General features: G+C 40.7%; 1 protein-coding gene across 1 annotated transcript in view; it reads left to right on the top strand.

Moving 5' to 3' along the window:
• LOC311137690 (nuclear receptor subfamily 5 group A member 2-like) overlaps positions 1-14639 on the top strand; it is a 206899-nt gene that overhangs the window by 120586 nt on the left and 71674 nt on the right. The window lies entirely within an intron of this gene.

Below are 14639 nucleotides of genomic sequence, written 5' to 3'. Positions count from 1 at the left end.
CCCTGATACTTATAACAGCTTCTAGTCAGGTTTTATCCCCTGATACTCATTACAGCTTCTAGTCAGGCTTTATCCCATGATACTTATTACAGCTTCTAGTCAGGCTTTATCCCCTGATACTTATTACAGCTTCTAGTCAGGTTTTATCCCCTGATACTTATTACAGCTTCTAGTCAGTCTTCATCCCCTGATACTTATTACAGCTTCTAGTCAGGCTTTATCCCCTGATACTTATTACAGCTTCTAGTCAGGCTTTATCCCCTGATACTTATTACAGCTTCTAGTCAGGCTTTATCCCCTGATACTTATTACAGCTTCTAGTCAGTCTTCATCCCCTGATACTTATTACAGCTTCTAGTCAGGCTTTATCCCCTGATACTTATTACAGCTTCTAGTCAGGCCTTATCCCCTGATACTTATTACAGCTTCTAGTCAGGCTTTATCCCCTGATACTTATTACAGCTTCTAGTCAGGCTTTATCCCCTGATACTTATTACAGCTTCTAGTCAGGTTTTATCCCCTGATACTTATTACAGCTTCTAGTCAGTCTTCATCCCCTGATACTTATTACAGCTTCTAGTCAGTTTTTATCCCCTGATACTTATTACAGCTTCTAGTCAGGCTTTATCCCCTGATACTTATTACAGCTTCTAGTCAGTCTTCATCCCCTGATACTTATTTCAGCTTCTAGTCAGGCTTCATCCCCTAATTCTTATTACAACTTCTAGTCAGGGTTTATTCCCTTATACGCATTACAGCTTATAGTCAGATTTTATCCCCTGATACTTATTACAACTTCTAGTCAGGCTTAATCACCCAATACTTATTACAGCTTCTAGTCAGGTTTTATCCCTTGATACTTATTACAGCTTCTAGTCAGGCTACATCGCCTGATACTTATTATAGCGTCTAGTCAGGCCTTATCCCCTGATACATATTACAGCTTCTAGTCAGGCTTTATCCCCTGATACTTATTACAGCTTCTAGTCAGACTTTATCCCCTGATACTTATTACAGATTCTAGTCAGGTTTTATCCCCTGATACTTATGACAGCTTCTAGTCAGACTTTATCCCCATATACTTGTTACAGCTTCTAGTCAGGCTTTATCCCCTGATACTTATAACAGCTTCTAGTCAGACTTTATCCCCTGATACTTATAACAGCTTCTAGGCAGGTTTTATCCCCTAATACTTATTACAGCTTCTAGTCAGGACTTATCCCCTGACACCTATTAAAGATTCTAGTCAGGCTTTATCCCCTGATATTTATTACAGCTTCTAGTCAGGCTTCATCCCCTGATACTTATTACAGCATCTAGTCAGGCTTTATCCCCTGATACTTATTACAGCTTCTAGTCAGGCTTTCTCCCCTGATACTTATTACAGATTCTAGTCAGGCTTCATCCCCTGATAGTTATTACAGCTTCTAGTCAGGTTTTATCCCCTGATACTTATGACAGCTTCTAGTCAGACTTTATCCCCATATACTTGTTACAGATTCTAGTCAGGCTTTATCCCCTGATACTTATAACAGCTTCTAGTCAGGTTTTATCGCCTAACACTTATTACAGCTTCTAGTCAGGACTTATCCCCTGACACCTATTACAGCTTCTAGTCAGGCTTTATCCCCTAATACTTATTACAGCTTCTAGTCAATCTTTATCCCCTGATACTTATTACAGCTTCTAATCAGGCTTCATCCCCTGAAACTTATTACAGCATCTAGTCAGGCCTTATCCCCTGATATTTTGTACAGTTTCTAGTCAGGCATGATCCCCTGATACTTATTACAGCTTCTAGTCAGGCTTCATCCCCTGATACTTATTACAGCATCTAGTCAGGCCTTATCCCCTGATAACTATTACATCTTCTAGTCAGGCTTTATCCCCTGATACTTATGACAGCTTCTAGTCAATCTTTATCCCCTGATACTTATTATAGCTTCTAATCAGGCTTCATCCCCTGAAACTTATTACAGCATCTAGTCAGGCCTTATCCCCTGATATTTTGTACAGTTTCTAGTCAGGCATGATCCCCTGATACTTATTACAGCTTCTAGTCAGGCTTCATCCCCTGATACTTATGACAGCTTCTAGTCAGACTTTATCCCCATATACTTGTTACAGCTTCTAGTCAGGCTTTATCCCCTGATACTTATAACAGCTTCTAGTCAGGTTTTATCGCCTAACACTTATTACAGCTTCTAGTCAGGACTTATCCCCTGACACCTATTACAGCTTCTAGTCAGGCTTTATCCCCTAATACTTATTACATCTTCTAGTCAGGCTTTATTCCCTGATACTTAGAACAGCTTCTGGTCAGGTTTTATCCCCTGATACTTATTACAGCTTCTAGTCAGGCTTTATCCACTAATACTTATTAAAGCTTATAGTCAGGCTTTATCCCCTGATACTTATTACAGCTTCTAGCCATGATTTATCCCCTGATACTTATTACACCTTCTAGTCAGGCTTTATCCCCTGATACTCATTACAGCTTCTAGTCAGGCTTTATCCCCTGATACTTATTACAGCTTCTAGACAGGCTTTATCCCCTGATACTTTTTACAGCTTCTAGTCAGGCTTTATCCACTGATACTTATAACAGCTTCTAGTCAGGTTTTATCCCCTAATACTTATTACAGCTTCTAGTCAGGCTTTATCCCCTGATACTTATTACAGCTTCTAGTCAGGCTTTATCCCATGATACTCATTACAGCTTCTAGTCAGGCTTTATCACCTGATAATAATTACAGCTTCTGGTCAGGTTTCATCCCCTGATACTTATTATAGCTTCTAGTCAGGTTTTATCCCCTGATACTTATTACAGCTTCTAGTCAGGCTACATCCCCTGATACTTATTATAGCGTCTAGTCAGGCCTTATCCCCTGATACTTATTACAGCTTCTAGTCAGGCTTTATCCCCTGATACTTCTTACAGCTTCTAGTCAGGCTTTATCCACTGATACTTATAACAGCTTCTAGTCAGGTTTTATCCCCTAATACTTATTACAGCTTCTAGTCAGGCTTTATCCCATGATACTCATTACAGCTTCTAGTCAGGCTTTATCACCTGATAATATTTACAGCTTCTGGTCAGGTTTCATCCCCTGATACTTATTACAGCTTCTAGTCAGGTTTTATCCCCTGATACTTATTACAGCTTCTAGTCAGGCTACATCCCCTGATACTTATTATAGCGTCTAGTCAGGCCTTATCCCCTGATACTTATTACAGCTTCTAGTCAGGCTTTATCCCCTGATACTTAGTACAGCTTCTGGTCAGGTTTCATCCCCTGATACTTATTACAGCTTCTAGTCAGGTTTTATCCCCTGATACTTATTACAGCTTCTAGTCAGGCTACATCCCCTGATACTTATTATAGCGTCTAGTCAGGCCTTATCCCCTGATACTTATTACAGCTTCTAGTCAGGCTTTATCCCCTGATACTTCTTAAAGCTTCTAGTCAGGTTTTATCCCCTGATACTCATTACAGCTTCTAGTCAGTCTTCATCCCCTGATACTTATTACAGCTTCTAGTCAGGCTTTATCCCCTTATACTTATTACAGCTTCTAGTCAGGCTTTATCCCCTAATTCTTATTACAGCTTCTAGTCAGGGTTTATTTCCTGATAAACATTACAGCTTATAGTCAGATTTTATCCCCTGATACTTATTACAACTTCTAGTCAGGCTTAATCACCCAATACTTATTACGGCTTCTAGTCAGGTTTTATCCCCTGATACTTATTACAGCTTCTAGTCAGGCTACATCCCCTGATACTTATTATAGCGTATAGTCAGGCCTTATCCCCTGATACTTATTACAGCTTCTAGTCAGGCTTTATCCCCTGATACTTATTACAGCTACTAGTCAGGCTTTATCCCCTGATACTTATTACAGCTTCTAGTCAGGCTTCATCCCCTGATACTTATTACAGCATCTAGTCAGGCTTTATCCCCTGATACTTATTACAGATTCTAGTCAGGCTTCATCCCCTGATACTTATTACAGCTTCTAGTCAGGTTTTATCCCCTGATACTTATGACAGCTTCTAGTCAGACTTTATCCCCATATATTTGTTACAGCTTCTAGTCAGGCTTTATCCCCTGATACTTATAACAGCTTCTAGTCAGGACTTTTCCCCTGACACTTATTACAGCTTCTAGTCAGGCTTTATCCCCTGATACTTATTACAGATTCTAGTCAGGCTTCATCCCCTGATACTTATTACAGCTTCTAGTCAGGTTTTATCCCCTGATACTTATTACAGCTTCTAGTCAGGCTTCATCCCCTGATACTTATTACAGCATCTAGTCAGGCTTTATCCCCTGATACTTATTACAGATTCTAGTCAGGCTTCATCCCCTGATACTTATTACAGCTTCTAGTCAGGTTTTATCCCCTGATACTTATGACAGCTTCTAGTCAGACTTTATCCCCATATATTTGTTACAGCTTCTAGTCAGGCTTCATCCCCTGAAACATATTACAGCTTCTAGTCAGGCCTTATCCCCTGATATTTTGTACAGTTTCTAGTCAGGCTTTATCCCCTGATACTTATCACACCTTCTAGTCAGGCTTTATCCTCTGATACTTACTACAGCTTCTAGTCAGGCTTTATCCCCTGATACTTATTACAGCTCCTTTTCAGGCTTTATCACCTGATAATAATTACAGCTTCTAGTCAGGCTTTATTCCCTGATACTTAAAACATCTTCTGGTCAGGTTTTATCCCCTGATACTTATTACAGCTTCTAGTCAGGCTTTATCTTCTGATACTTATTACAGCTTCTAGTCAATCTTTATCCCCTGATACTTATTACAGCTTCTAGTCAGGTTTTATCCCCTGATACTTATGACAGCTTCTAGTCAGACTTTATCCCCATATACTTGTTACAGCTTCTAGTCAGGCTTTATCCCCTGATACTTATAACAGCTTCTAGTCAGGTTTTATCCCCTAATAATTATTACAGCTTCTAGTCAGGACTTATCCCCTGACACCTATTACAGCTTCTAGTCAGGCTTTATCCCCTAATACTTATTACAGCTTCTAGTCAGGCTTTATCCTCTGATACTTACTACAGCTTCTAGTCAGGCTTTATCCCCTGATACTTATTACAGCTCCTAGTCAGGCTTTATCACCTGATAATAATTACAGCTTCTAGTCAGGCTTTATTCCCTGATACTTAAAACATCTTCTGGTCAGGTTTTATCCCCTGATACTTATTACAGCTTCTAGTCAGGCTTTATCTTCTGATACTTATTACAGCTTCTAGTCAATCTTTATCCCCTGATACTTATTACAGCTTCTAGTCAGGTTTTATCCCCTGATACTTATGACAGCTTCTAGTCAGACTTTATCCCCATATACTTATTACAGCTTCTAGTCAATCTTTATCCCCTGATACTTATTACAGCTTCTAGTCAGGCTTCATCCCCTGAAACTTATTACAGCATCTAGTCAGGCCTTATCCCCTGATATTTTGTACAGTTTCTAGTCAGGCATGATCCCCACATACGTATTACGGCTTCTAGTCAGGCTTTATCCTCTGATACTTACTACAGCTTCTAGTCAGGCTTTATCCCCTGATACTTATTACAGCTTCTAGTCAGGCTTTATCCTCTGATACTTACTACAGCTTCTAGTCAGGCTTTATCCCCTGATACTTATTACAGCTCCTAGTCAGGCTTTATCCCCTGATACTTATTACAGCTTCTAGTCAGGCTTCATCCCCTGATACTCATTACAGCTTCTAGTCAGGCTTTATCACCTGATAATAATTACAGCTTCTAGTCAGGCTTTATTCCCTGATACTTAGAACAGCTTCTGGTCAGGTTTTATCCCCTGATACTAATTACAGTTTCTAGTCAGGCTTTATCCCCTGATACTTATTACACCTTCTAGTCAGGCTTTATCCTCTGATACTTATTACAGCTCCTAGTCAGACTTTATCCCCATATACTTGTTACAGCTTCTAGTCAGGCTTTATCCCCTGATACTTATAACAGCTTCTAGTCAGGTTTTATCCCCTAATAATTATTACAGCTTCTAGTCAGGACTTATCCCCTGACACCTATTACAGCTTCTAGTCAGGCTTTATCCCCTAATACTTATTACAGCTTCTAGTCAATCTTTATCCCCTGATACTTATTACAGCTTCTAGTCAGGCTTCATCCCCTGAAACTTATTACAGCATCTAGTCAGGCCTTATCCCCTGATATTTTGTACAGTTTCTAGTCAGGCATGATCCCCACATACGTATTACGGCTTCTAGTCAGGCTTTATCCTCTGATACTTACTACAGCTTCTAGTCAGGCTTTATCCCCTGATACTTATTACAGCTTCTAGTCAGGCTTTATCCTCTGATACTTACTACAGCTTCTAGTCAGGCTTTATCCCCTGATACTTATTACAGCTCCTAGTCAGGCTTTATCCCCTGATACTTATTACAGCTTCTAGTCAGGCTTCATCCCCTGATACTTATTACAGCTTCTAGTCAGGTTTTATCCCCTGATACTTATTACAGCTTCTAGTCAGGCTTCATCCCCTGATACTTATTACAGCATCTAGTCAGGCTTTATCCCCTGATACTTATTACAGCTTCTAGTCAGGCTTCATCCCCTGATACTTATTACAGCTTCTAGTCAGGTTTTATCCCCTGATACTTATGACAGCTTCTAGTCAGACTTTATCCCCATATATTTGTTACAGCTTCTAGTCAGGCTTCATCCCCTGAAACATATTACATTTTCTAGTCAGGCCTTATCCCCTGATATTTTGTACAGTTTCTAGTCAGGCTTTATCCCCTGATACTTATCACACCTTCTAGTCAGGCTTTATCCTCTGATACTTACTACAGCTTCTAGTCAGGCTTTATCCCCTGATACTTATTACAGCTCCTTTTCAGGCTTTATCACCTGATAATAATTACAGCTTCTAGTCAGGCTTTATTCCCTGATACTTAAAACATCTTCTGGTCAGGTTTTATCCCCTGATACTTATTACAGCTTCTAGTCAGGCTTTATCTTCTGATACTTATTACAGCTTCTAGTCAATCTTTATCCCCTGATACTTATTACAGCTTCTAGTCAGGTTTTATCCCCTGATACTTATGACAGCTTCTAGTCAGACTTTATCCCCATATACTTGTTACAGCTTCTAGTCAGGCTTTATCCCCTGATACTTATAACAGCTTCTAGTCAGGTTTTATCCCCTAATAATTATTACAGCTTCTAGTCAGGACTTATCCCCTGACACCTATTACAGCTTCTAGTCAGGCTTTATCCCCTAATACTTATTACAGCTTCTAGTCAGGCTTTATCCTCTGATACTTACTACAGCTTCTAGTCAGGCTTTATCCCCTGATACTTATTACAGCTCCTAGTCAGGCTTTATCACCTGATAATAATTACAGCTTCTAGTCAGGCTTTATTCCCTGATACTTAAAACATCTTCTGGTCAGGTTTTATCCCCTGATACTTATTACAGCTTCTAGTCAGGCTTTATCTTCTGATACTTATTACAGCTTCTAGTCAATCTTTATCCCCTGATACTTATTACAGCTTCTAGTCAGGTTTTATCCCCTGATACTTATGACAGCTTCTAGTCAGACTTTATCCCCATATACTTATTACAGCTTCTAGTCAATCTTTATCCCCTGATACTTATTACAGCATCTAGTCAGGCCTTATCCCCTGATATTTTGTACAGTTTCTAGTCAGGCATGATCCCCACATACGTATTACGGCTTCTAGTCAGGCTTTATCCTCTGATACTTACTACAGCTTCTAGTCAGGCTTTATCCCCTGATACTTATTACAGCTTCTAGTCAGGCTTTATCCTCTGATACTTACTACAGCTTCTAGTCAGGCTTTATCCCCTGATACTTATTACAGCTCCTAGTCAGGCTTTATCCCCTGATACTTATTACAGCTTCTAGTCAGGCTTCATCCCCTGATACTCATTACAGCTTCTAGTCAGGCTTTATCACCTGATAATAATTACAGCTTCTAGTCAGGCTTTATTCCCTGATACTTAGAACAGCTTCTGGTCAGGTTTTATCCCCTGATACTAATTACAGTTTCTAGTCAGGCTTTATCCCCTGATACTTATTACACCTTCTAGTCAGGCTTTATCCTCTGATACTTATTACAGCTCCTAGTCAGACTTTATCCCCATATACTTGTTACAGCTTCTAGTCAGGCTTTATCCCCTGATACTTATAACAGCTTCTAGTCAGGTTTTATCCCCTAATAATTATTACAGCTTCTAGTCAGGACGTATCCCCTGACACCTATTACAGCTTCTAGTCAGGCTTTATCCCCTAATACTTATTACAGCTTCTAGTCAATCTTTATCCCCTGATACTTATTACAGCTTCTAGTCAGGCTTCATCCCCTGAAACTTATTACAGCATCTAGTCAGGCCTTATCCCCTGATATTTTGTACAGTTTCTAGTCAGGCATGATCCCCACATACGTATTACGGCTTCTAGTCAGGCTTTATCCTCTGATACTTACTACAGCTTCTAGTCAGGCTTTATCCCCTGATACTTATTACAGCTTCTAGTCAGGCTTTATCCTCTGATACTTACTACAGCTTCTAGTCAGGCTTTATCCCCTGATACTTATTACAGCTCCTAGTCAGGCTTTATCCCCTGATACTTATTACAGCTTCTAGTCAGGCTTCATCCCCTGATACTCATTACAGCTTCTAGTCAGGCTTTATCACCTGATAATAATTACAGCTTCTAGTCAGGCTTTATTCCCTGATACTTAGAACAGCTTCTGGTCAGGTTTTATCCCCTGATACTAATTACACCTTCTAGTCAGGCTTTATCCCCTGATACTTATTACACCTTCTAGTCAGGCTTTATCCTCTGATACTTACTACAGCTTCTAGTCAGGCTTTCTCCCCTGATACTTATTACAGATCCTAGTCAGGCTTTATCACCTGATAATAATTACAGCTTCTAGTCAGGCTTTATTCCCTGACACTTAGAACAGCTTCTGGTCAGGTTTTATCCCCTGATACTAATTACAGTTTCTAGTCAGGCTTTATCCCCTGATACTTATTACACCTTCTAGTCAGGCTTTATCCTCTGATACTTACTACAGCTTCTAGTCAGGCTTTATCCCCTGATACTTAAAACATCTTCTGGTCAGGTTTTATCCCCTGATACTTATTACAGCTTCTAGTCAGGCTTTATCCCCTGATACTTATTACAGCTTCTAGTCAGGTTTTATCCCCTGATACTTATGACAGCTTCTAGTCAGACTTTATCCCCATATACTTGTTACAGCTTCTAGTCAGGCTTTATCCCCTGATACTTATAACAGCTTCTAGTCAGGTTTTATCCCCTAATAATTATTACAGCTTCTAGTCAGGACTTATCCCCTGACACCTATTACTTACTTACTTACTTACTTACTTACTTTATTGTCCCCATGGGGAAATTTTGTTGCAGTGTCATGTACACATTTAAAGTGGCGTTAAATACAAAACAAGATTGACAATACAACTTTCAATAACAGTCACGCACCAATAAAAGTAAGAAATAAGAAATAAAACATTTAAAACATTTAAAACAAAGACTAGCCTGCTGGCCTTACGGGGTCAATGGGAACATTTGCCCGAGCTATTTAAGAGGGATATCACACCTGGCACAAATGATTGTCTCGTTCTATTTTTCCTGCTGAGGGGTGCCCTATACCTACGCCCAGAGGGGAGTAATTCAAAGTCCAGGTACAGGGGGTGACTTGGGTCTAAAATGATTTTGTGAGCCTTACGGAGGGCCCTGACCTTAAAGATCTCATCCAGGCCTGTCTGTTTGACTCCAAGTACCTTACTTGCTGTGGTAATAATCCTTCTCAGCATGTTTCTCTGACTGACAGTGGCATTGCCAAACCAACAAACAATACAAAAAGTTAAAATACTCTCAATAAAGGATTTGTAAAACAGAGTCAATATAGTACAGTCTATATTAAAAGAACCCAACTTTTTTAGAAAGTACAGTCTCTGTTGGCTCTTTTTGTAGATCTGGTCTGTACATTTACTCCACTGAAGCTTACTGTCCAAAAAGACACCCAGATATTTATATTCCTCTACAATTTCTATATTCTGGCCTCTGATAGATGTTGCAGAGGTAGGTGTTGTACGCTTCCTGAAGTCTATGCACATCTCTTTGGTCTTGTTAGTATTGAGGACCAAGTGTGATTCCTCACACCACTCTACAAAGTCATCTAGGACCGGGCCATGATGTTCCTCGTCATCATGCAACAGGCTGATCAAGGCAGTGTCATCAGCGAACTTACAGCTTCTAGTCAGGCTTTATCCCCTAATACTTATTACAGCATCTAGTCAGGCCTTATCCCCTGATACTTATTACAGCTTCTAGTCAGGCTTCATCCCCTGAAACTTATTACAGCATCTAGTCAGGCCTTATCCCCTGATATTTTGTACAGTTTCTAGTCAGGCATGATCCCCACATACGTATTACGGCTTCTAGTCAGGCTTTATCCTCTGATACTTATTACAGCTTCTAGTCAGGCTTTATCCTCTGATACTTACTACAGCTTCTAGTCAGGCTTTATCCCCTGATACTTATTACAGCTCCTAGTCAGGCTTCATCACCTGATAATAATTACAGCTTCTAGTCAGGCTTTATTCCCTGATACTTAGAACAGCTTCTGGTCAGGTTTTATCCCCTGATACTTATTACAGCTTCTAGTCAGTCTTCATCCCCTGATACTTATTACAGCTTCTAGTCAGGCTACATCCCCTGATACTTATTACAGCTTCTAGTCAGGCTTTATCCCCTGATACTTATTACAGCTTCTAGTCAGACTTTATCCCCTGATACTTATTACAGATTCTAGTCAGGTTTTATCCCCTGATACTTAGAACAGCTTCTGGTCAGGTTTTATCCCCTGATACTTATTACAGCTTCTAGTCAGGTTTTATGCCCTGATACTTATTACAGCTTCTAGTCAGTCTTCATCCCCTGATACTTATTACAGATTCTAGTCAGGCTTTATCCCCTGATACTTATTACAGCTTCTAGTCAGGCTTTATCCCCTAATTCTTATTACAACTTCTAGTCAGGGTTTATTCCCTGATACGCATTACAGTTTATAGTCAGATTTTATCCCCTGATACTTATTACAACTTCTAGTCAGGCTTAATCACCCAATACTTATTACAGCTTCTAGACAGTTTTTATCCCCTGATACTTATTATAGCGTCTAGTCAGGCCTTATCCCCTGATACTTATTACAGCTTCTAGTCAGGCTTTATCCCCTGATACTTATTACAGCTTCTAGTCAGACTTTATCCCCTGATACTTATTACAGATTCTAGTCAGGTTTTATCCCCTGATACTTAGAACAGCTTCTGGTCAGGTTTTATCCCCTGATACTTATTACAGCTTCTAGTCAGGCTTTATCCTCTGATACTTATTACAGCTTCTAGTCAGGCTTTATCCCCTGATACTTATTACAGCTTCTAGTCAGGTTTTATCCCCTGATACTTATTACAGCTTCTAGTCAGACTTTATCCCCATATACTTATTACAGCTTCTAGTCAGGCTTTATCCCCTGATACTTATAACAGATTCTAGTCAGGTTTTATCCCCTGATACTCATTACAGCTTCTAGTCAGGCTTTATCCCCTGATACTTATGACAGCTTCTAGTCAGAATTTATCCCCATATACTTGTTACAGCTTCTAGTCAGGTTTTATCCCCTAATACTTATTACAGCTTCTAGTCAGGCATGATCCCCTGATACGTATTACGGCTTCTAGTCAGGTTTTATCCCCTGATACTTATTACAGCTTCTAGTCAGGCTTCATCCCCTGATACTTATTACAGCATCTAGTCAGGCCTTATCCCCTGATACTTATTACAGCTTCTAGTCAGACTTTATCCCCATATACTTATTACAGCTTCTAGTCAGGCTTTATCCCCTGATACTTATAACAGATTCTAGTCAGGTTTTATCCCCTGATACTCATTACAGCTTCTAGTCAGGCTTTATCCCCTGATACTTATGACAGCTTCTAGTCAGAATTTATCCCCATATACTTGTTACAGCTTCTAGTCAGGTTTTATCCCCTAATACTTATTACAGCTTCTAGTCAGGCATGATCCCCTGATACGTATTACGGCTTCTAGTCAGGTTTTATCCCCTAATACTTATTACAGCTTCTAGTCAGGCTTCATCCCCTGATACTTATTACAGCATCTAGTCAGGCCTTATCCCCTGATAACTATTACATATTCTAGTCAGGCTTTATTCCCTGATACTTAGAACAGCTTCTGGTCAGTTTTTATCCCCTGATACTTATTACAGCTTCTAGTCAGGCTTTATCCACTGATACTTATTAAAGCTTCTAGTCAGGCTTTATCCCCTGATACTTATTACAGCTTCTAGCCAGGATTTATCCCCTGATACTTATTACACCTTCTAGTCAGGCTTTATCCCCTGATACTCATTACAGCTTCTAGTCAGGCTTTATCCCTGATACTTATTACAGCTTCTAGTCAGGCTTTATTCCCTGATACTTAGAACAGCTTCTGGTCAGGTTTTATCCCCTGATACTTATGACAGCTTCTAGTCAGACTTTATCCCCATATACTTATTACAGCTTCTAGTCAGGCTTATCCCCTGATACTTATCACACCTCCAAGAATGAAATCTCGTTTTTCGAATGAGCAACAGAAAAACACACATGCCAATCAAATGTGTTCAGTGGCTCTTTAAAGTCAATATGAAGAATTATTCACAAAAAAGTTCAGCAACATAAATATTTACTCTAGGGATTAGAGTCTAAGCTATGTATGGTCTACCCATACCCTAGTATGTTACTATAGAAAAAAAAAGTGAAATCGAATCGTGAAAAAATACATTTCTCCATTTGAAAAATATATATCAGCAATGGAATTATTTACGGTGCTTACTCTGTGTACTACCGTTCAAACGTCCCTCTGCAGTGTGTGTGTGTGCATGCATTTCTTATAGCACATACGTCAGTCAATCTTGCAGGACGACAGTTGAATCCCAGGGGTTTTATAACGTACCTGAATATTCTCCATTTATAGATTTACCTGAGTGTATGATGTACTGATCTGATGCTCTCCCACACAGCCGCATAATTTCACCGCCCATAAATATTACATGAATTTACTTTTGTGAAATTGCTGCCTTTTTTCTTCAACCTCCCCTCTTCTCTCCCCCACCTCTCTCGGAGCGGTCCTTACTGTGTTTTTTTTGCCCCCATACCGGGGGGGGGGGGGGGGAGGGGATTAATAAGGTGTTTTAGGTGTGATCGGTGAACTCGAGGGGTGAAAGGTGGGATGAATTTGAAGGGGATCGGATATATATCTACATCCCTCACCCCCACCATTGCACTCCCCAAGCCACGGCACTACTACCGCCACCCCTCCCACCCGGCCCCCTCTCTCCCGCCATGCGTCCCTCATGTCATTGAGGTCACACGCCCCCACGCCGCTCCCCCTCACGCTGAGCTGAGCCCCCTCTCTGACAAACTGCGCGTGCCGCTAGTGTCACAGCTGGCAGAGATTTGTAACTGTGTCCCTTGTCCATTGCATTTGAATTATTCCACAGGCTAGCCCCCCCTTCTCTCTCTCTCTCTCTCTCTCTCTCTTTCTTTCTCTCACTCTCTCGCTTTATATTTGAGAAGAGAGAAAGCGAGATGGAGAGAGAGAGAGAGTGAGAAAGAGAGAAAGAGAGAAAGAGGGAGAAGAGGTAAGGAGGGAGGAGGGAAGAGAAGATCACCAGGGCCGGGGAGAGATGCACCAAGGGCAAGGGTGCATGGTGAAGGACAGGAGGGGAAACAGGTGGAAGGTTAATAGGCCTGGACCAGATCCACTAGACGCTCGGGCTTGATATATGGGCCCTGGGCCTGGTGCAGGCGTAGGTTTTCAAAGATATATTATTTCATTGAGCAGCAGCATTCTCCATCCCCACATTTGTGCACTGATAGATGATACACTGATAGATGATATCCCCCGCCTGCGCCCCACCAGACAGCCACTGTGAGTTTCTATAAGGCCCTGCTCCTCTACAGATGACATCTCTCTCTCTTTGGCTCTCTCTCTCTCTCTCTCTCTCTCTCTCTCTCTCTCTCTCTCTCTCTCTCTCTCTCTCTCTCTCTCTCTCTATTTGTCACTCTCTCTTTGTCTCTCTCTCTCTCTTTGTCTCTCTCTTTTGTTCTCTGTCTCTCTCTTTGGATCTCACTCTCTCTTTGGCTCTCTCTTTGGCTCTCTATCTCTCTTTGTCTCTCTCTCTCTTTAATTCTCTCTTTCTTTCTCTCACTCTCTTTGTCTCTCTCTCTCTCAATTTTTACCTCTCTCTTTGTCTCTCTCTCTCTTTGTCTCTCTCTCTCTTTGTCTCTCTCTCTCTCTCTCTCTCTCTCTCTCTCTCTCTCTCTTTGTCTCTCTCTTTGGCTCACTCTCTCTCTTTGGTTCTCTCTTTCTCTCTCTCTCTCTTTGTCTCTCTCTCGCTCTCTCTTTCTCTCTCTTTCTCTCTTTGTCTCTCTCTTTCGCTCTCTCTCTCTATTTGGTTTTCTCTCTCTCTTTGGCTCTCTCTCTTTGGATCTCTCTCTCTCTATCTCT

Source organism: Coregonus lavaretus, assembly GCF_964263955.1.
Source record: "Coregonus lavaretus genome assembly, chromosome: 11".
Classification (NCBI taxonomy): Eukaryota; Metazoa; Chordata; class Actinopteri; order Salmoniformes; family Salmonidae; genus Coregonus; species Coregonus lavaretus.
Note: the sequence above shows the minus strand (reverse complement) of the source record. Positions and strands in the feature narration are given on the sequence as shown.